At 44.5% G+C, this 23759-nt stretch overlaps 1 protein-coding gene across 7 annotated transcripts in view; it reads right to left on the minus strand.

Annotated features, from left to right (window-relative positions):
- Window positions 1–23759, minus strand: part of ZMIZ1 (zinc finger MIZ-type containing 1) — a 514453-nt gene that overhangs the window by 77445 nt on the left and 413249 nt on the right. The window contains exon 1 of one of the 7 annotated variants that reach the window (XM_078642958.1): window positions 7817–8015. The exons of the other annotated variants lie outside the window; for them this stretch is intronic. The gene's annotated coding sequence lies outside the window, so the exon portion shown is untranslated. Of the gene's footprint in view, window positions 1–7816; window positions 8016–23759 lie in introns of those variants that run through there. 7 annotated transcript variants of the gene reach the window in all.

A 23759-nucleotide genomic window follows, 5' to 3' on the forward strand; every position in this document is an offset into this window, starting at 1 on the left:
CACATGGTAGGCTGGTCCAAGCTTCTTGAAAGCCTGCCCCAGAAGTATGTGTGGCTTGATTTCATGAAGGTATTCAATATTGTGGTACTTTCTCCTCAGTGGCAAAAGGCAGACTCACGTTGCCTTCAGGACAGCAATATTGGAGAGGGGAGAGGAGGTGGCCTAACGGCTAGGGCGCTCGACCTCGGACCTGGGTTCGAGTCTCGGGAACAACGCCAAAAAACCTCCTGTGATTCTGGGCAAATCACTTAATCTCCCCGTGCCTAAAATGAATGCGTGTCCTCATGTAACGTAACTGGTGCTATGTAAAGCGCTCTGATACCCGATTCAGTTCGGGTCTAGTTCGCGCTATATAAAACTCTGCTAAAAAAATAAATAAATAAATAAATATTGAGTTGAAGTACAACATTGTGCCAATTTCTTGCTAAAATTTCTGCAGAACACGTATAGAATTAACTGTACAGTGCCAAAATGTTTTTCTCCTTCGTCCCTGCTTTTCAATCTGTTTCCCTTATGATTCACGAACATCTGCTGTGAAGAGATGAATTTATACCTATGTAATGTGCAGTTATCCTAAATCATAAACTAAAAACATGATCTAAAAAACTAATCTGAAAAAGAAGATAACGCCTACCAAGTAATAATCCAAGTGTCTGTCCTGAATCATTAATGAGACACCCATGCAGTAATTGGGGGTGGGCGGTGGTGATTGCAGACTACCCACTTGGTTATGCTGCATCTGCTCTCTACACCTTTTTAACTTGAATGCTCGAAGGGGGCACCCTGCACTCCTGTTCCGTATTGCAGGGCACAAATGTTCTCCAGGAACAAGAAGCCGCAATATTATCTCTTTCCACATCGATGACTTCAGAAGGTTTAAGTTATCAATGGCTCTAAAACACGCTGCTTTAGGTGTACTCAGTCGTTCAAGTTAACAGGTACCAGGTGGCCTTGACATTTAGGATGGACATACACTGACAGTCTGGTGATTTCTAAAACGCTGCCAGGGCTAATGATTCTATTCCTTATGGAGGAGGTAACTCGGCAGCAGTTTGGGCAATCCAGAAAGTATTGCAGTTACTCTAGTGGCCAGGCTACTGATGTATAGAGAAAGATTAACTGCCCATCCTTTCTCCAGGTAATACAGACAGCAAGACATCTCTCAATTCCCTCGCTCCACCATCCTGTTGCATTAATGCGAGTTACATACAGCACACTCACCAAGTTATGCCCAGGAACCAATTCACAGTGAATGGCTTGACAATCTAATCCCTCGGTGACAAGGTGTACTTTTACTGGAAGAGCCACACATGCTTAAGGGAGCCTCGCACTAGGAGAAAGGATGAACCTGTCACTACACAAAAGTCTTAAAGGTGAATTTCATACATAGCGAGAATCTGGGGTCATTGTAACGGTTTTATGGCACTTCCAAACCATGCGTCTCTGCAGCCTGCCAGACACATTCATGTGCAGAAAGGGACGGCCATGCACCTCCTGGCAGAGTCAAAGGCACACACAAAACACAGAATGGATGCGTTTCAAGGGTGCTCTCGCAGAAACAACAGTGGATACAAAGCCACCAGTCGATAAATCAGGACAGACAGCTGCGGAGTTTTCTTCAAAAGCCCATCTCACATATCCCACCGCTCCCACTGTGCAGTAGGCGTGGACGACCGGTGGGGTCGAAAAAACATGCCGTCTACAGTTAGGCGGACCAGCTGGCCAGCGTCCATGAGCTTCTTTTCCAACTATTTGCAAGTAAAGTTTACACAGCGCATGGTGATCGGGGGCCTTAAAAGGGGCAACAATGTTAAGCCAAAAATACAGCAATAATTTAAGTTTGTGCCGAGACATAGAAGTCCTTTACGTCACATGTTGCACGAAAGTTAATGGAGCACAATGAGCTTCATTTATATAGCATGCCTTTTCCCACTGTTTAGTGACCCTGCCAGCCACTCTTGGAGCTGCTGCAGCAATGCCACATATTTAGGATATCACCACACCTAGTGTTTGGTATGGCCTGAATGCCCCAGAACACTATTTGCTAACAATTGAGATTTCAGAATATTCAGCTGCGATGTTATTGTCCGACATAATAGATTACAAATCTTATTGTGCTTGTTTTAGGACCCGCGCCACAGTGGGAGATATTAGGCACAGCAAGCAGGTGGGCTACCCTCTCGCCGCCAGCTCACTGCGGCACAACCCTGTAGATGTCTGGCACTTACTGCCTTCAAGATTAACCAGGGTAATCCCGGGCCTGCACCACAAGCCCTGCCACCTTCTACGTTCATAGTACAGGTAGGCCAGGAAGAAACTGGGGTCCAAGTGGAAGGCAATACTATGCTTTGAATCCTCAAGACCCCTTAGAGCACAACAACATGCCCTCGGCACTAGTGGTACAAATAGGTGAGTTTTTGTAGCACTTTCGCATCCCACAGGAAACCAAGAAGAATTCCCAGATCCTGCCTCAGACACAGCCTTCATAATACCACACTCTCCCAGCAGAAACCAACTAGGTCTACATTGGCAGGACCTCTACATTCAACACAATCTACAGATAAGAGCATCTGTGAACAGGGACGGACTGAGAGCCAAAATCGACCCAGGCAAATTTTGTCAGACCAGCCCCTCCGTGCATAGTCTGTCTCAGGTAGCTCCGTTCGGCTGTACTGAGGTTTGTATTTTCATTGCAGTGCACTGCTGGCCTACAGTGAGAGCAGGCCTGAAAAGTGAAAATAGGCCCTCTTAAGGGAAAATCGTCCTTCTGGCCTCCAGCCTACCGGGGAAACGCCGGATACCAGATATAGCCAGTCCAGTCCTGTCTGTGAAACAGCAAAGCATGTCGCCATGTTAAGGATCTCTGCCGACATCCGATTGTACGATTAGTTCACAAATTTGTATCCTGGTAATACCTTCAAAGTCTTGCAATTCAAATTAGGTATACTAAGTACCATTAAGCCGAGTAGTAGTACTGTGAATGATAACAGATATAGAGCTCCTAAAAACAGAAGAAACGGTGCAATGAAAGGGCCACAGTAAATTGGGCCCAAAAACATTCTGAGGGCTGCTTCTCAGACTTGGTCTATAATACAGATAATTGGTCGTGAGAGGCACTGGCTTTGGAGTTAGAGATACAAGAGGCAACAGAGATGAGAAAGCGAGGGCTCTGGGATAGAAAGTTATTTTCAGAAACACAGCATTTTTCCAGCACACGTAGGCATCAGCTTCAAGTAATTGTTTAAATACAGAGCGGTCATTTATGAGGATACATTGGACTGTGGATTTTTGACCAATTTAGGAGCAGGTATGTCACTACATAAGATATTTCAGACGGCTTTCTACTGTCCTGATAAGATGCTGATCTGTTCAACCAGGGTTGAAACTTCAACCATAAACACTGAAACAGTTGATCCAACTGAGAGGACAGAGAATTTCAGGACTTATTTTGGCCTGCAGCTCTCGGGTTATAAGTAACGTGCTGCATCTCAGGACACATTCTTCTTTTGCTCAAAAGTAACACTGTTTTTCCTTGTCACAGGGCACTGTGTAGTCTGAACTGTTTACTTTCTGTTGTGAAATGTATGTGACGTGTATTATTCATACTGAAGTCAATATGTTTACATTATCTTTTTTTAGCATTGGGTCCCTCTTTTTTATTCTGATGGTGAATTAATTTGTATCTGCAATAATAAGATCAGTAATGAATGGACTAATCTTATATAATTATATATCTTCCTGTATTGCCTTGGGTGTGTGGGTTAGTCCTGGAATAAATCTATTTGGAAAAAATAGAGTCCGTTTTTCACTTCCTTCTTTGAGGCTCCACATTTTGATCTTCTGTTGAACACCCATGTCCATGACATCTCTAAGCATATGTAATGATGAGCTTCTGTGGTTTACGGCTTTTTTTCACTACTCCTAGCACCAATGTGATTCTTAGGATGGAATAAACATACCACAGAGGATTCTGCACCAATTAGAGTATGGGTTATGATCACCAGACTGGGGTGACCATGTTTTACACTAGGTAGAGTTATACATGTATGTCCCCTGTGGGAACAGGCACATTCTGAGACAGCATATTAATCACAATTTAGGATTAGACATAAAAATGATCAGCCACATTATGCACCACTAGCTAGTCAGGCACTTATATCAGCACAAGACAGGGTCATCTCAGACACATCTTTTATTGGGACTGAGAAAGGGACAGCTACATTCTGCACTAGTTGGGATTTGGGATGTTTTCAGAAGCACATCTTCACTATACAGGCTCAGTTTGGGAAGGCATCTATCTCCTCACATTCCGGCAAATTTTGTGTCTACATAAAGAGTGAAAAATGGGGCACTATATATATTTTAGGGGGATACATATGAATTCCCAGTTGCTCCAAAGGATGGAACTCCATGAATGGAATTTTTAGCGAGAGGATGTTCTTGGTGGTGTTGGAAGCTAAAAGGTCCTACTATGATCCATATAACTGGATTGGGCTGCATTTCTGGTTTGAGAAGCACAGTGTATTCACATTTTGAAATTCTATTTTGTCTAACAGACTATTTTGAAATATCGCAACAGCCGCAATCTGATCTTTAAGTGTTCAGATAACTCCTTTAATAGATGCATCCCTACACAAACCCATTATTATTTAAAGAGTTGGCCTTTCCTCAGAGACTACCGAGGGCACAATCAAATCTCAACCTCTGCCTCCCGCACTCGTCCTCTTTAATTGTCTATGTATTGAACATTTTGGAGGGGTGGCAGGAAGGTGAGGTGGGCAAGCTTAAGCATGGCCACAGGATACCCAAAACAAACAAAAAGCAGACATTCCTTGCTAAACCGGGATGCCAGTGGTTTCTGCCCACCATCAACACCTCTCCAGCCTAGCTTAACATCGAAAAAGACCTGGATAAACCCTTATCACTTGCATCCCTAATACCTATAAAAAAAAAATGAAAACAGAACACTTTGCTAACATCATCTCATGCACAGTACAGGCACTACACAAAGTTTATAACAAACTACCCAACAGAATGCGTCACTCGCACCTAGCCTCCTTGTTGCACAACGAAAACTTCAGAACAGAGGGTAGAACACCTTTCATTGAAGAATGGGCACAAGAGGGCATACTGTCAGTAGGGGACATTGGCACCCCCTCAGAAACCAGATCAAGATGAATTTCAATCTCAAAGACATGGACGTCTTTCACTTTTTAAAAATCAAATCACTCATAGCCAGACGTAAACCGCTAACCCATCCAGATCTCCTAAAGGCCCTAAATACTTACAACAAAGGGGGTCACTTGGCATCTAAAATATACGCTCTACTTTCCCCCAGTAAATCTGCGCTAACCAAACCCACCCAGGGTAAATGGGAAACCCTACTGGCTGATTTTGGCAACTCCCATGTGACAACACCTGACTGGTCGTCCATTTGGGGAAACCTCACCACCAACGAACTAACTCCCTCTCTGGCACAATGGTGTTACTGAATTGCTAATATGGTCCGCTGGAACCCAGCCAAACGTTACTAACTAGGCCTCCGACGCTCGGATACCTGCTGGAGTTGAGAGGAGGAAGCAGGGGACTTGAGGCACATGCTTTGGAAGTGCCCCTTCACTAAAACATTCTGGAAGGATATCAGTGATACTATATCACAAATTCTTCACACAAAATGGACTCCAGACTTAGCAGCTATTACACTAGGTATACTTCCACCGGCACTAAAACAAGCACTGAACAAAGACGGAGAAGTCTTATGGGATATACTAGTTACATCCGGTCTCAAAGTCATCCTCTCAAATTGGAAGGACTCATCCAAACTCTCCTCCCAAACCTGGTGGGAATGGGTTCAATTCACCAGAAGCGCAATGATTTCACCGAATACATATCTTAAATCCTCTCCATAGATTAAAAAGAAAACGTGGCCCAAACTAGAGAAGTTTACAATTATTCCCACCATCCAAGTTAGGGGACAGTCCCACACACCCACTCCCTCTTATTTCCTATACGCCTCCCTCCTCCCCAGTGCCCCACCCCTCACCCTGACATTTCCTGACACACCCTGCTAAATGCCTCACTCACTCTTTCTTTCTACCTCTCTATCCCTTCCCACTCAACAGCTATTGCTATACAAACAAGATACCGCACAGTCCTCTCTTAGTCACCAACTCAACCCATTCACCACGCCAACGTCAATCAACTATACTTGAAACCGATTCACTTACACCTCATACCCTCAGAGACATAACTTTTACTTGTTATGCATTATAATGTTGTCTCTCACTTAGACTATCGGTATCATCCCCTGGATAGATTGCTTTATTTGTATCTTCTTTACTGTATTTTCTGTACACGATAACCTAATAAAACATTTTGAAAATTACATTTTTTTTAAATGAAGCACGGACCCGAAGTTGATTAAAACATAGACAAAGGCCAACAGAACTATACAGATCGCTTTATTAACACTACCTTAATGTTCTAAAGAAAAGGTGCTATAAATACCAAATGTATAACGACCCACTTTATCAGCATCGAGCAGCTGAATAGCTGTGTGTGCCCTTCCTGGATGAGAACCTCTAACTAGCATGTTATACAGAGATGGATGCAAAACAAAAAGACTTTTCAAGCACACTGTGAGAGACCACTACTTTAATCGTTAGGAGGTGCCCAGGAATTTCTCAATTAACTAGGGATTCACGGACATTCACAGCAGATAATGACCCTTCATAATTCTGTTTGATGCTCATTTCACGGCATAACACGACACCAAAGTTCACCATACTCTCCCACTTTGTACATTGTCTCACAATGTTTTTATTGTGTATATCTCAGATTTGCTTACCAATCTCTTCCTTATGTATCTGTTGTTGGTAGCGTGTTATTCCCCCCCCCCACACTTAATGACAATGTTTATAGTTTCTCTAAAGCAGTAACAAAAACAAGCGATGGAGAATAGGGCCATATGCATAACAGAAAGTGCAGAAAAACATACAATCAGGGTTTGATAACATCTTGGTTTATACGCTCAATTCAAGGGGAACTATATGGTATATAAACGCAAAGCACATCTCATCAAACTCTTGCAGAAAATGAATGTGCAACATGATGTAGTTTCAAAACATGTAAGTTAGACTAGCGAGCAACAGTGTTGAAGAGACTATATGTTTCAATGAGTCATAAGATCATATAGTTTGCAAGTCATACAAAGAAAACGTATACATGGCGGTTAAAATGGACATCAACACGGACAGGACAATGTATGCAGCTACGTTCATAATGATACAGTATCAAATAGATCTATAACCAATGTGGCCACAAGAAATGAAACTAACCTACCTAATGTATCTAAATCTAAATGTAGCTAAAGCTTTTCACCAATCTGTCAAAGAAAACACAGCTACAATAGTATCACCGCAGCAACGTAACTCGAGAACTAACATGCCTCCATCGCATTTCACTTCACCCCTAGCCATGAATGGAGGACTGATGAGGATGGTGGACTGGGATGTGAAAACAGCATTCCACGTGCATCCTGAGAGCCCGCACCTGCCAGGATCAGCCGCGGCGCGCGGCCCTCCCCTCCTTTATTCTACCTTCTGCCATTTGACAGCAGGCTGCACCCCGCGCTACCCACAGTGCCCCGCGCCGCTCGCTCCCGCGCGCACATAAACAGTCACAGTGACAACGGCGAGCACGAGCCACCCGGCCAAGATGTGCGTCCCCCGCCAGCCCCTCCCCCACAAGTCCCCGTGTGCCGCGCGCCCCACGCACTGAGGAGGAATATTAAGGGTAGATAAAGATCCCAACTTACCCACCAGTTGTGTGTCATGGAGTCAGGGGGCGCAGCTCGCCGCCGCTATCCGCCCTCGAGGTCTGGGTGCAACGGAGGCCACACATACGCCTCGAAGGGGGGTGGGGGAGGCAGGAGGCACCAACGGCGGAACAAAGACGGCCGGGCCAGCCTTTAATCCTGGCGCTGAGCTGGGGCCAGCGGCAGTTCGCTGGCGCGCGCGCGCGCTCAGAGTGCGCCGCGTGCGTGCCCGCGCGCGCCCCCCTCCCTTCTCACATGCAGAGACGCACACATGAATAATTCAGTGCCCGTCTCCTGGCTCCCCCGCGCGGCCCAATCACCGGAGCCCGCGGCTAATGGGCTTCTCCGGCGCTTGCCAACGGGCATCTTTCCTGCGCTCGCGGCCCCCACGGAGACAATGGAGGTAAACCGGGCTCCGGCCGGGCGACCTCGCCCGCGCGGACCCGGGCTGGAATGGAATGGGAAGTTAGAGGCTTGGGAGGCACGGCATCTTTGCTGTAGTATGGTCAGGGCTTGGACATTAACAATCCTATGAGCCCGAGGTATCAAGATGCAGCCTTTCTTCCACCAGGGGAAACAAAAAACCTGCAGTGGATAAAGCCACCCTGTTTTATCAGGAGGACGTCACGTACCGCTTTTAATAAAATACATGTTAGGCCAGTCGGCACGGCAGCTCCCTATACACAGACCCGCATGACGTCCTCCCATACCAAGCATTACAATAAAGTGGTATTTGTAATTTATTGAGACCTCATCTCAATAGCCCGAATCCTGGTACGCTGCTACTTTGCGCCAGATGCAGAGGTGTGGCGCCGCCACCTCAAGTGCCCCCAAACCACATGGGAATAAGGCATGAAACGATAATTTCATTTTTTATCCCCTTGGATTGAAAGCTGGGGAAAGGAGAGTGGGTGTCCGAGAAAAAAAGAAAGAGCAAGAAATCCTCACCTCAGCTGTGTCAGGGCATTGGTGGTCTCTGCTCCTGACTGCACTGATCCATCCCTGGATGTCCCTTATGCACACCCCCCCTTCCTCCTTCACCCCTAACACATCTGAACAGACACAGCTACTTAGCCAAAAGGGAGGGAGACAGAGAGGCAAGGGAGGGAGGAGGGGTGGCAGGGGGTGGCGGAGTGGGGAAAGAGAAGTGGGAGAACCAGGCAGCTCACATTTCAAACTCGCATCGAGGGGGAGGTGCTTAGAGCATCAGACAAAACCCGTGCCCTGGAGGGCGGCCAGAGCCCTTGAATGACCCCCCTTCCCCCATTGAGGCCACAATGGGAGGAGGGCTTTTGAGGACTGGGTCCAAATATTCTGGACTCCCGAGTGCCCCTCTGTCCACAAGCCTACCCGTCCCATGGTAATTACGCCAGACCTCCATACAATATTGAACAATCACGTACAAATACAGTACCACAAATAAAAGCTTGAAATCCCATCAAATAGCAGATGTCCGCCAACTCATTCCACCCCACGTGGCCAGCTTCCCCAACTGTCTTGGACAGGGCGCTGCCTCAAAATGTAGCAGAGTTACGTCAGCAGACTTTAGGTTCTCTACTAAGGGACAGTTTTTGCTCTCCACTCTGGCGGAGGCTGGTGTCAGGGCCGCAGAGTTGCACATACGAATGTGTTATTGCCAGTGCCAGGTTGCCCAGGCAGCGGCAGACGCTGTGCTTTATACCATGCTGTTAGTCTCTGTGTAGATCACTTCTGCCACTTGTGGGACCGTCTGGCGTGCTTTGATGTGCCTTTCCTCGTGGGTCCGGGAGTTCTCACTGACTGCATCCATTTGTGGGCAGGCATTCCTTTCTAGTCTGTACAGAGGGGCCCTTGGATTATATAGGAGTTTGTTAAGAATCTGGGTGTCTTGGTGAGTGACTCTTAGGACTTTGCTGTTCATTTCATAAATCAAGGGCGAACTCTAAAAATAATAGCTATAATAAGATATTACGCCCAAATATCCATAAAGACAGTTCTCCACACTCTGGAGAATGGACAACAATGTGACAACAATAATTGAGCATTTTTTTTTTTAAATAAAACTTATTATTGAAACCTTCTTTATGAAGGAACCCCCTGTGACCTCAACCCATTTCATGCCCCCAACTGGGTACTCTAAAGGCACAGAGTCCCCTGGATTTAGATTGAACATCTAGTTCTGCGAGCAAAGTCAGGACAAAACACATTTGCGTAATTTCTTGCTTATGATCAAAGATATCCATTCTAAAGAGACTAATTGCATTCCACAGTACAGAGGAAGGCAAGGGAAATGTGGAGGATAGTCGAAGCGATTGGCTATTATTATCCAATATCTGTGCAATAGTTTACCTACTCATCTAAAATTCTTCACAATGCATCTATAAGAAACTGAATTTCTGCCTGTAGGTTGTTTATAAAGGGATCAGAACAGTTCATAGCAGTCTCTATTCAGCACTAATGATCCACGCCTTTTCCTGCAGTTTTCATCGCCAATTGACTGTTCCAATTAGAAGATGCCAAGACACACAAATGCCTTAATTATGTCTTAATGTTTTTGCATTTTGTGTCCTCAGCTCAGAAAAAGGGCACTGGCCGGTCAGTGTAAATATTAGCACATGCATGCAGTTGTGAACACAGCGAAACCGGCAAACCAAATTGCTTCAGTGCTGGTGCTAATGCGATTTGTAAAGGCAGTTTTCAACAGCTGGTCAGTTTAAATCACTAGCGAAATCAGTCCTTATCAATATAGTTTCCAACTGATGGTATATTACATCCATCTTGTGTTACAAAATTGTTCTGACAATGAATTCCTGGGTAATATCTGTGGTTCTAGACAACAAGAGGACCTGGTGCCACAAACTGTAACACTCAGCAAACTTTAGTATGGCAGTTTCTACTGCAACTTTGTCCTGGGTAAAAAGTGCTATATGCATGCTGTAAAATACAGCATTGCTGGGGCTTAGTATAGGAGTGCCGCCCCACTGCTCTCAGAGCAGTGCAAAAGGAAAAAAATAAAATGATAATAACAAGGTTATTATCATTTTATTTTTCATTTCTACCTAGCTGGGTTAGGGTAAGGGGGGGCTGGTGGCTCAGGGAGGAAGAGTGGAATGTGCACACTAAGTGCGTAGGACTGCTTGGCCGGACGTCTCGGGCCGCCAAACAGTCCTGCACACTTTGCATGTTCCCCACCCGGGCTGCATTACAGCCTGGGTGGGGAACATGCATAGGCTCCCTGTCCCAGTCTGAGCGCCGGACTAGGGTGCTCAGACCAATGACAACGCTGCATTGCAGCGTTGTGATTGGCTTAGTAGAGCCTGTGTGCTTCCGGACTCTTCAGCAATGAGGGAGACGGAGGCGGCCGCGGCTTGAAGAGGTAAGTGGTGTCTTTTTTGTTTTTAAATATTTTGTTGCCCCCCACTCCCCTGCCTGCCTCCGCTCCGCCCCTGTTCTCTGTCAGCCGCCACTGCAGCACTGGATATATGAGATCCTAGGTAGTGTAAGGAGAGCATTAGAAATGTGGTAAACAGTGGTGACAACGCAAAAGCAATCACAATCTAATATTACATCGTGACAATTGTCACTTCAACTTGCCCCATCAACACAAGTCCCCTTGCCGTACAGGATTTCTGCCTGTCCGTGACTGGAGGAAATGATGGGGGAAGAGGATAGGCACATTTGATAACTACCTAAGAGCCCCAAGCAAAAACTATTTTGATGAGCATGCAATGATCTGTTTGAAAAATAAAGTGTGTGCATATACTACAATAATAGAAGCTGGAGCGACAAATGTGTAAGGAAGGCGCTCAACTGGAGATGGAACAGAGAACAAAAGGTTATGACTAGTATAAAACTAAAACAGCATGCTGCGTTGTGGATTATAATTTATTCATTGTTTAATGTTCTGCTGTTGGCTAAAAATGCTGTAACTGATTGTACAAATCATTTTGCTAAAGTGTACAAGACCGGTGGAGCAACTTGTAAGAAATCAAACATAGCATTAGGAGAAGAAAGAAAGAATGTCATCCTTTCTCCTCAGTCAGTGGTATGGACATTAGGCTACATATGACAACATAAATAGACCTGCAGATGCCATCAGAAAACACAGAAGAAACTGCGAAGCTCAGAACATAAACAACACTTTTGGGGAAATACCAATAGTATCATATGCAGCCAGGATATTCTGGCAAGTTGAGCAAAGTGCACTATATCGTGTGACTGAAAATGAAAAAAAAAAATCAATAAAAAGCAGTAGATGTAGAGTCCACCACAGATGTGTTCTAGCCAAGACTCTACCAATAAAACCAGTAACATACAAGGAAATGCCAGAACACAAATCCACATCCCTTCAGGATTCCGTGCATGTCCCCAAGGTGAAGTGTCCTGGTGCCTCTTTAGCAACGCTATAATGAGGCTCATTTTGTTGATACCAATGATTTTCTATTTGCTTGCCAGTTATTCAGTGACAAAAATATTCCAAATACTATGCCACAGCTAGTATAAATTCAAACACTCACAAAAAATATTAATATCAAATAAGACCATCTTATTGCACAGAATCATAGAAGTACACAAGTAGCTGGGGAAATTAACAGCATTAGAACGAAGGACAAAAGAGAAAAACATGCATTGACGTACAGCCAAGACTACTCAACACTTCCAAAGAAACAGAGAGACATGCTGTACTAAACATTAATGCCATGTCCAGCTTTCTAAATGGATCTTGGATCGTTTCCACACCGAACTTATACAAATAATATCAACAACTTGAGTTACAGCCCCTGGCACAATACACTGCCATAATTTTCACATATAAAGTGCATACATGTTACACATGGCTCAACTACAGAATATCCTCTGCTGCAGAAATAATCTAAGAAGCAACTGGACAAGTTGTTCAGGACAGTTTCAACTGCGATGACCAATTTGGTATTTTGAAGAATCACTGAAAAACATGATCTTGCAGTCTCGTCCTCAGTCGTAACAAACATGAGCCTGATAGATTTAAACTCACTTTCTCAGTCCACATTATGTCTGAATGAAAAATACATCCAGATGTAAGAGAAAGCTATAACATTAGGAAATGTGCCCACCCCTCTGAATATAGTTGAACTCAGATTGCTACAGCTAATGGCAAGAAACTGCTTCCTTGACATCAGTGATTTTGTCACCGTCTGAACTATTCTGAGATAGCTTACATTTAAAAGAAAGGTCTTCTGCGTGCCAAAAGTAATTTCATAAGATTAAGGATGGGCTGGCATCAGAAGATAACATGATGTATTTTGACTTTTACCTGCACACTGAACCCAGGGTAGATGTCAGCCCAATGGAGTTAGGAGCCATTCTTGCACAACTGTCAGTAGGAAAAGTAATGCTATTTGCAATCAGGTCCTAACTGATGTGGAACTTAACTATGATAATATGTAATATAAAAAGTCTGGCTGTGGGGAGGGCCTACGAACAATGCGTTCACCACCATGATGCACCATCAAGCAATATAGCAATGATGTAGAAGTAAAAATGCTACTTGCAGCTGATGATGTCCCCATCATCAGTTGCAAGTTGCAAGTTGCATTTTTAGTACTTCTACTTTAGCTCTTAAAATAGGACTTCAGTGTAATTCACAAACTTGGAAAGAAGTACAATCTCGCTGATTATGTATCTAGATATATTTTTTGTTGAAAAATTACCCAACCTTTTCCAGCAGAGAAATAAATCAGTTTGTGGTGCCAACAGTCAAATTCTTCAGCAATAACAATTGAACATATTGAATAACAGCCAAGTGAAAATATCACTCTATAAGTGATTTGCAAATTGCTGATACAGCACAGATGGAAGCATGTTAATGACGTGAAGAGATACAAGCAAGTGTCAACACAGAACAATTTAAATGTTTCAAGCACATAAAGAGGAAGTTTTAACATCTGATGGGATTTTGCTATACAGAATCCACAGTTCATATGAAAATCTGTTGAAAATAAAGTAATGGATGTTTTACATTTAAGCAGCTGAGTTTCAAGTGCCACAAAAAAACACTTAAAGAAAGGGTGGAGGTCATGATGTTCGATATCTGTGGCAAAAAAAAAAAAAGAGGCCATCTGTCAGTAAGCAAGCGGTCCTCAAGTGATGAACCTCTGCCAATGTCAGACATTTCTTAAATGTTTTTCTATTGCCTCTTGACAGTTAGCTTCATCTCTTGTCCTCTCTGATAAGTACTCAAGAGTAGTAAATCTGGTGGCATCCTCGGAGAGGCTACCTACTCCTGAAGTAATGTATGCAGAATGTGGATCCCAGACACTCCGAAAACAGATAACAGGCGTCCGTTGCACTGCTATGAATTTACAAGATTAATCAAGTATGTCTATGTGGGCATAAACCACTGAGAAACAACATCACTGCAACCATAACAAAATGGCATGACACAGTGATTTATGTCAGCGGTCAAGACGGTGATTGAAAGAGCTACATCCAGGAACACAGAGGCAATGATGGCTTCTGAATGGATTGAAAACCAAGAGGGGATGCATAGTTTCTATTCGATGTGAATGCAATCTCACTCTTAGAAATACCAAATCTCTTGTCAAAGGGTGGCAATCTTAGTGAGGCCAGCTTTTAGAGCGTGCCTGGGACTGCTAGAACGCAGGGTTCTCAGGCCGAACCATCATCCGTCCAGTTTAATCTTTAAAAAAAATTCTGATATTCAAGATACATTTATTTCAGGGAAACGGTCATGCTTTCTCCTTGTATTCACTGCTGCACTGCAAGCGAATGGAAACATGAGTGGTCTTCGCACCACTGCTTTAGCCACAGACAGACTGATCTAACAAAGGCTAGGGTCCCTATTAACACTGACTTGGTCAGTGCGTGTGACCCCTGCAGTACACGAGTCTGACAAAACAATGCTCAAGTAGGTTTGGTACTGGTCAGAGACCACAGCTTTGCAAGACCAGCTTAACCAAGTCTCAGGCAGGACAAAAACACACTAAATAACCTTCCTTTCCAATAATAGGATGCTGCCACATGGATGTAGCTCACCCATGACTACTGCCCCTCATGCAGTCGTGGCACAGTCACAGGGCAGAAAGTGCCCGCACACCTATCTTGCATTGGGGCAAAGAATAAAGCAAAAGGCAGGTGGCCAGGATGCAAGACACTGTGCTGAGAATTGTGCCATGTACCACTAGCTGTTTTCGTACGGTTACCCAAAATAATGGCGCCTGATCATTTAAACATTAACGTCAGACTCATTTTATATTGGCATGAGGCTTGTCAATGCCGGTTGAAGTACGTTGACCCCTGGGCATGTTGTTCGTCGATGCTCAGCCTGTTGCATGCTCGTGTCTTCCGCTTGGCACGTGCATGCAGGGCTTGCTGCACGCAGACACTTCTTGTCGCACGTCAATCTAACACCATGTCTTGTATATTTCATTAGTAAAGTGACGCCTTTATTTTGTCTGCAAGATGACACACTGACATCCGTGGCTGGCTGGCGCAAAGCCAAAACATCATCGGCAGTATTTCAGAAGCACAGAGGCAGCCAGAACAGGCTTCTGAAGAAATGTTGACAGCTGGTGTGAACAGAGTAAAGACCTCTGAATAGCTGTAACTAGGTTAAAAAATAATTGATCGCATACCTTTGTCGACCACCAGACCTAGTTCCAGGCTAAAAGGGTTCCCAGAAGAGGCTCACACAGAACCCTCCTAGAAGGATGGGGGCTCATGCAGTAACCTGTGTGAAGGGTGGAGGCTCATGCATGAACAGGAGGAGACCCACCAGCAACCCGCAAGAAGAGGTGGATGCTTACTCATGAGCCTGCAAGACGAGGTGCATGATCATTTAGAGCAATGAAAGGGTTGACATCTCAGCCAGGAACTTGTAAAAATAAGTGGATTCCTACGCAGAAACGGCTCACACTGAAACTTGGGTATGGTGTGGATTTTAAAGCAGGAAAGTGATGAGACGGAGGCTCGTACAGAAAACGGACAACTGAGGCGGAAACTTATGCAGCAGCTGCAACTGGTGGAGAATGACATAGTAGCCTAACACAGGGAGTTGCAGCTCATGCAGGAACCTGTCACAGGGGTTTGGAGGCTCACCAGGAGCCTGAAGGAGTGTCTAAAGATACAAAAATAAACATGTGGCAGAGGACAGAGGTATACACAAAGCTCTATGTATCTGGACAGATGAAATAGGTCTGATCCCAGAGTTTCCTGCCAAACTTGTTCAGCGCTCTCTGCAGGCATATATTCATGAATTCCAGCAACTGATCTCTATACAGGCCAAACACAAAACCCATCAGCAGCTAATACTCGGAATATTCATCTTCAGTTCTGTGGCCTTGGTCCAAGGCACCGTGCCGATAACTGCCTGGGGGATGGACTGACCATTGAGGATCAAGAGGAACTGCGCTGCAATATACGTCTAGATGTAGTGGTGTTTGTATGGCTTAAACCTAGCTACAAATACATCAGGTGATGTAAAATGCTGATATGTGGACACCTCTCAACAGATACTGGGGATTTTTAGGCCAATTCTGCCCAGAGCAGGTACCCCATAGCAGGAGAGGAGCTTAGAAGAACCAAAGTGCTTAAAGCACAGGGATGATAACAAGATTCTCTCTGATGCTCTAGGCTGAAACATTTAATTGCTACATTAGCGTGATCTTGGTCAGGTCACTTCGTACATTTATTTGTTAGACGACAAGTCCTCTGATGGGCTCTTCTGATCAGACACCTTCCCACGTTCATGAACAGAGCACCACTGGGACTAGCAGCATGTCATGACATGTTGCTTGTTTGGCTCTCTCGTATGCTGCCACTCGCTTCCTTCAAAAACGGAAGATGGCAATCGGGTAAAGGGAGAGGGCACAAACAGTGGAAAGAAGAATGAGGCCAGAACGGTGATATTTTGGTACTGCCATTTTTCACTGCCCAATGGCTCTGGATATTGTGTTTTTGTTGGCTACGGTTGATTAGGTATGGCCCCAAGCATAGCTCAATGGTAACCCAATGTTAATTCTATGTGTCCAACTTTAAAAGCGCTTCGGAAGTCCTTGGGACTCAGAGTCACTTTTGTGTTTATTATCAGTACAGCAATCAATTAAATGGTACAACATTATCTGTCAAACCCTACATTCCTTGGACAATCTGGGTACTGGTGATTACACATTGGGGATAAGAGGAAGAACACCAAGGGTACTTTTTTACTGTCTAAGTTTAAATCTGTACAGTGTCATATGACAACTGGTGCCTCAGTGTCCTCTGGGATTTAGACTACCAAGGGAAATCATTGGTAAACAGTAGAACTTTCATAGGAGAAAGGTTTGCTAGATGGTACACCTGTGACAGGGATATTTGGCTTTATATTAGGGTGTATAGGTTGGTTATAAAGTGTTTATACTATTTTAAGTATGCTTCATGCAACAAGCAATAACAGAAGGAGGAAAATGGTGGACAAGAAAGGGTAGGGAATGGATGCAGGGTGTCGAAAATGAGGTAGAACAGGGAATAGGAGGAACTTTGTGAAAGATAGTGATTAAAAGCATGAAAGAAACATTTCTCGGATAAATTATATGCAGATTCACTTGTTTCAAGTGCTTCTGTGTCAAGCACCTTGCAGGCACACCCTTCTAGCACTTTAGGCATCGCAATGAGTATGTAATATGCATATTATAGTACAAAACTACAGACTACATAGGCTCCACACCCACTCTCCCTCTTCAGTAATGGAAGTGCCCCCTCCCCATCTCTCTTACAAATAGCACAGGCGCCCTATTCATGTCTAGCACTCTACTCAGTTCTGGGAACACCCCTGCTACTTTCTGCCACATCTACTATTCTCAAAACTGAAATCTCCCTGGATTGGCTCTCTCTGGTCCACGCCTCTCAAGAGTACATGTTCTACATGCACACAGCCTTTCTAGACTCCATAGACACACCACTTAACTTATGTCATTTATGTGTACTCCAACACTCCAGCGAATGAGCTCTTCATTGCCCTACTCTCTTGTATTGGGAAAACCCCAGGCACACCACTTACGCGTGCCACTCTATCATACATGCTGAATAATCAGAAAACAAAACTTGATTTACCCCATGCTCTCTATAGAGACAGAGGCAAATGAATGTATGAACACCACCTTGTCCTGAGTAATGGGAGACCCCACTTTTGCTATCTTCACGTACAGTACTCTGTCCACAGTGCTGGGGTACAACCCAGATCTCCAGTTCTACCACTGACAAATTCACATTCCCAGTTGGCATATTGGTAGCTCTGGTCTTAGAAACAGAGTTCATGTTTTAGGACCATTGCGACACAAACACGGACACACACACTGACAGCCACACTCACACGTTAGAAAGTGCCTGACAACCTGTGGGAATGCCTGAAATTAATGGTACAACAAAGACATTTACAATGTCCCTGAGTGCACAGTTTGATGTATGAGAAAACATTACATAGTTTTAATGATTAAAGTCCAAGCAGTCTCAGGCCACGTGTGGCTGTATGCAGAAAACAAAACTGATATCACAAGTCTGAGAAGGTGCAGCATCAGAACAAACCTAGGGCACCCTATGTCATGCCTGGGAGTGAGTCCACACGCCTTGCTTGTGATAACCGGAGCTCGAGAGAATGCGTAGAGGCCAGTTCTAAACATGGGTGAACCATGCTCAGGAGTGGATATCTTCAGGACTGGAATTGAGTGACTTGACACCAAACACAACGGTGGGCGAGCCCGAGTTGCTATGAGCATCCCTAGGCCTGCGTCAAGCTGATCAAAGTCTGAAAATGAGGGAACGGAGATAGTCCTGTAAGTGAGCACTGCGCACCTGAGAGTGAATTACCCTGATCTCAGCCTGACAGCTCGGGACCACTAGTATTGGTGTGAGAGACCAAAAGCCTGATAATGGGAGATCCCAATTGTGAGTAAACAGCACTACATCCAGCTGTTGCAGCCCCAGATAGGTGGCCATAAGGTAAACCTGAGAGTGAATGACCCTAGATCTAGACGTGAGTGACCCCCTGACAGTAAGTGGCTGCAAGCCCAGATTTAGAGTGAGTGAATCCAGGCTCAGTCTGTAAAAGAGCCGCCCCATACCAGAGAGGTGCAAGCCCGATCCCAGCCTGAGAATTTTCGACTGTCTGTCTCCTTTCCCTAAGTAAAGGACCTAAGGCATGGAAATGAGTGTTTCAGCGCGTGTCAATCTGAAAACAACTTAATACGTTTTTACAGAATGGAGGAATGAGATTACAGGTTAACACAGAAGAAGGCCTTAAGTTTCTCTTCTCTGGTTTTGTGTGTTTAACTTCTGGATACAGTATTGCAGCAATTTGCAACATGACAAATAAAATACAGGAAATGCTTCAAAATGTTGTAGCTCAGATCATTATGCTAATAATGTGCGATAGCCAATAAGGAGTACAGACAAGCAATTTCAAGCATAAGCTACTACTTGAGTCACATACCACCCTAACAATTCTGGAACAATCTTGAGAGAGTACTAGTGACATTCGGCTCCAGGCCTTTTGTCTGAGAGAAAGGGGGTCATTGGAACTGGAACGGCAACATTCTTGCATGTCTGGAATTCTGTGGTGTATGTGGTGAGCCTACGACAGGATGCCCATCCAATCTACGACTGGGACCACAATGGCACAACAGGACCCACCTTTAGGAAGCCGAATTCAACTTCTGAATGTGACCTAAATGGCCCCTAGGAGCCAAGATGTTGGTGCTAGTAAAAAGTGATGTGCTGATTTTGATGCTACTCTCCTCGCAGACTCCATAAATTCTTTCAATGTGCAAACTCCTCAAATACATGTAATGAGTTCCTTAGTCCATCCATGTGACAAAATCTCTTAACATGCTTTCCTTGTGCTCCAAGTTCCTTTCACTGTTCCTGCATCAAGGTCCACACATTGTGCTCCAAGCAGCTGTCTGCACATGTGCATCAACTCATCACACCATCGATCCAAAAGTCTAAAGCTCGAATTATCCACATTTCCCACATCATCATACAGCCCATGTACCCCACGCAACCCGCACTCTCTGGTAACCTGCAGACTACTCCTCACACCTCATACATTTCAAGCCCATCACATTGTCTTGATACTTCAAGTTCTTCAAACTTCTTGTCTATGCGACCTCAGCTTCTTAACCTTGCCTTGTCCCCGTGCCACCAGATCCGTGTACTGTCAGCACATTTTCAACAATCGCCTAACATACTCTATCAATGTGCCACAACTTCTAGCATTCTCCCAAGGAGCTTAACATCTTAACTTATTTGTGTGCCCCAATCTTCTTACAAAATGTGTCACTTTTTCCATGTGCGCTCCTTAATTCTTTACACTGACTGCCATATACACCAAGCCTCTCACGTTGGCTACAGTATGACCCAAGCTCCTTATGCTGACCACTTTGTGCCCCACATCCCTAATACTCTTTGCCATGTGCTCTTAGCCCCTCGACATGTCCATGTGATCCAAGCTCACCACATGCTCATCATGGGACCAAGTCTGCATATGCAAGACAATAAGAATTATGATTCTGATGGCGGAATCTTCCCAAATTTTCTCTCAACACACCCAACTCAGAATTTACATGTTTTTAGAGGCACCTCAGGTGGCCTGTGCTATACTGCTACATACACAAATGGACGAAACTCCACCACCGTTGCAAGATGGCTTGATGAGTGTATGATAGCCATCGGCATCTTTAGATCACAAATTTGAAGCCTAGCCAGGCAGATTCAGTCAGTCACCAATCTGAGGTCAGTAAATTATGTACATATAATTTAGTCATAAATGCAACTGTTATTTACAGTATTTAGAAGAGGCAAAAGGCAGGTGTGAAGTGATACGTAGAAATAATACTGAAGGCCAACGTAATAAGGGGTTGGATGGCACACAGATTACCTATATTCTACAAATGAAAACACCTGCATGGCCATTTGGACAGGGGGAGCAAGTGACTGGTTGGGCATTGAACGAGAGGCTTCCTTAAGTAAGTCTCTAGTACTCTGTGTGTCTCAGAGCCACATTTCAAAGCAATGGTTACATTGCACTTTGTGCATTCAAGAGCAGTGTGCACCTTCAAAGCACGCTTCTGCCAGCGTTTTGACCTATTTAAACGTGGGGAAGGAGCTCCTGGCACCTCTGTAGGGAGTGGGAAGCACTTTAGCGGCTCCCCTCCTTTCTTCTCCCAAACAGACATGGAAGATCAAGTGAAAATGCTGCCGTCTTCCAGCTGCAAAGCCTTCCAACCGGCCTTTGAGGGAACAGTAAGGTGGCGAGAATTCAAAGGCTGGTCAGGTAGGAGTGGCAAACTTTGTGCCTTTGTGTCTGCACAACTTCTAAACCATAGCAGTAGCGCACTCTCCTTACACTGGAAACAACGAATCCCCAGGGCTGTATGGTAAGGTCGGAAACCAAGGCATAACAGGGAATTAATATGAACACCTACAGATACACCAAAGTCTGTCAATTCAATGCAAATGTATCTAGCACGTGCACCTGTAGCCACCCACGGAACAAACGGATTTGCCTTTGCGTCGGAGACGCACGCGGCCAGTGACGCAACGACGCTGACGTACTGCCTGCATGCGTGACGTGGCAGTTTGCTTTGACGGCTGAGGTGATTATAGGGGCTGTTTTTCCAGCTTGAATCGAGTTGCGCGTGAAGGCCGCTAAGCTCTTAGCGGGCAGGACCGGTTATTATGCGCGCGAGACTGACAGCTACTGAGAGCTTTCTAATCTTGCAGGTGTTGACCTGACACGTAGATCCTCTCGCGGATAGGGCCATAGTGCCTCTGGGGTGCGGACGTTATGTTTCAGCGCGCCCAAAGCGCCCGGGCAGCGTGCCTGGGGCCACAGCCCCGCCGCAGTGTGAACTCCAAGGCCACGTTTGCTCTTCCTAAAGGACGAGCCATGGCCTAGGTAAAGAGAAAGGCTCAACTGCAGGAGAGGGTTTCTTCTTTCGCGTTGCGCCACTGAAACCGTCAGTGTATTCTGTCTGACTCTGAGCTGTATATCACATTATAAAACAAAGATCTCTGTGCTAAAGAACTTGTTAGAGCCACAGCGAGTTGAAGGAAAACCTGTGACATTTCTAGGTAGGAATGGTGCCATGGCTTGACAAGCACACAAGGGGTCAGGGCTGGAGTAAGTCACGAGTCAAGTGTGCCTCAAAAGGGCAGTAGGCCCGAGGAAGAATCGACTAAATGTCATGCAAGACTGAGGAGCGGAAGCGAAAGGGTGGGGCGGTAATTAGCATTTTGGAGTTTACTCAGGTATATTTATTTATGTTTGTATAAGACTCCCTGAAGGTAAACAGGATTATCAAAGGCAGGCAGAGAAACAGGCATACTAACACTGGCTGACACTATGGGAAGAAATTTAGTGACGCTACATCATTTTCTTGCCCAAGTTCAAATGATTAATAAAAGGCATACAACAGAGAATTACAACAAATAAACCTTTTTAAAATGACAATTCAATGACCATACAGTTGATGGCATTTAACACGGTGGTGCGTTTTGCCATTACTTTATTAGAAGGGTGAGTGAAATTGGGTTCCCTCTTTGTGACCTCAAGTACTCTGCTTACAATTAAGATAGGGCCCGTCACCGCTGGGGAATGGGTGTTTCAACAAAACATTCCACAATACACTTTTGTATGGAGTACTAGGCATTTCAGAAAGCCTTTTGCTGCATCTGGCCAAAACAGCACACCTGTCTGCTGGTTAAATGCACACTGCATTGAACTTTACTAAGTATTTACGCATTCTTATAGAGCACACGCATCCTTAAGATAACAATACAATGCATAGCACGTTACAAATAAGAAAGTAAGTAACCGTGTAAGTGAAACGATTTTGTACATCAACGCATCAAAACCACATCATGGCACAAAAGGAGGAAGGTTATACAGAACGAGAGAAAAGGAGGTAGGAAATAAACTAGGGAGTGGACAGAAGAGAAGTGGATAACAGAAGAAGATTTCGCTCAGAAGATTAAGCAAAGGAGAACCAGAAGAAATTACTGGTAGCTAGAAAGCACTCCAGATGTAATTTGAACAAAACAGTTTTCAGTTGAAACTGGAGAAATGTTTCCGAACATCTCAAATCAACCAGGACAGAGATCCAGAGTGTTGCCTAAACATTTTGCCTTAGCACTTTTTGTGTTATGTACGTCTTGGTTTTTAAAAGTAGGTTTTGGAGACTTCTCAGCTTTCTTTTTTCCCCTGATAAGTTTAGGGTAGTGTGAAAGTAACTGGGCTGTTGTAGATGGAAACATTTATAAGCAGGCTAATTTGAATTTAATCCTGATTGCCGGTGGTACCCAGTGCAAATCTCTAAACCATCACATTTTCTTATTCCCAGTATTAACCTGTATTCCACACCAATACCTTCACCTCTTTGGCCCTATTAACTCCTCTGTCTCTTAGATTCCCTTTGACCTGTCTTTCTATCCCTACTCTGGTGTCCTCTCTTGCTTCCTTGTCAGAGTAGACGTAAAAGCAATTAAACATATTTGTCTACTTATTTACGTGTCCTTCGAACTGCTGCCAATGTTTTAGGAATTCTACACATTTTTTCCTGTTCTCCTTGAGTTAGGATTCCTAAACGGATTAAGGCCACGTAGTTGTCAAAAGTATTGCGATGTTCATTGATAATGTTTTTTTGGTTATTCACCTTAATTAACATACACTGGTTTGGACTTGTTACACTAGTACTGTCTACTTCGATGTTCCACCAAACGAAGTGCATGGAGGCATATCAAGCATTCTGCTAAAGTTAATTGGAATTTAATGTACTTTTGTCTGAAAGATGGAAAATTAGCATTTGTAGTGACACAAAGACAGTGGCGGGGTTTCCCCCATTATATCGCACGTGCTTTACAATATGACAAAACAATTGCATCCGCTGCTTCGACCCAACTTCTAACTCCCAAGCTTAAGTGTAGGTAA

The sequence above is a fragment of the Lissotriton helveticus genome, chromosome 5_1 (genome assembly GCF_964261635.1).
Source record: "Lissotriton helveticus chromosome 5_1, aLisHel1.1, whole genome shotgun sequence".
NCBI lineage: Eukaryota > Metazoa > Chordata > Amphibia > Caudata > Salamandridae > Lissotriton > Lissotriton helveticus.